Genomic DNA, 231 nt, shown 5'->3' on the forward strand with positions numbered 1-231 from the left:
CTCAGACATCCAGAAGCCAAGTCTAGCTTTGATGACATGATTGAGGGTACCGAGTTCCTCAGAGTTATCCCTGATGATTCTATTTCTGAGAGGAAAGCAGACAGTGTGGAGAAGCTTGTGTTCTGCAGTGGCAAGGTGTACTATGACCTGATCAAAGCTAGAAATGATAACAATCTGGGAGACAAGATAGCTGTGGTGAGAGTCGAACAAATCTCTCCCTTCCCATTCGAT

At 45.0% G+C, this 231-nt stretch overlaps 1 pseudogene; it reads left to right on the top strand.

Moving 5' to 3' along the window:
* The first annotated feature begins 3 nt into the window (after positions 1 to 3).
* On the top strand, positions 4 to 225 carry LOC108254512 (annotated as a pseudogene).
* Positions 226 to 231: the final 6 nt, after the last annotated feature.

Source organism: Diaphorina citri, unplaced genomic scaffold (assembly GCF_000475195.1).
Source record: "Diaphorina citri unplaced genomic scaffold, Diaci psyllid genome assembly version 1.1 scaffold144292, whole genome shotgun sequence".
Classification (NCBI taxonomy): domain Eukaryota; kingdom Metazoa; phylum Arthropoda; class Insecta; order Hemiptera; family Psyllidae; genus Diaphorina; species Diaphorina citri.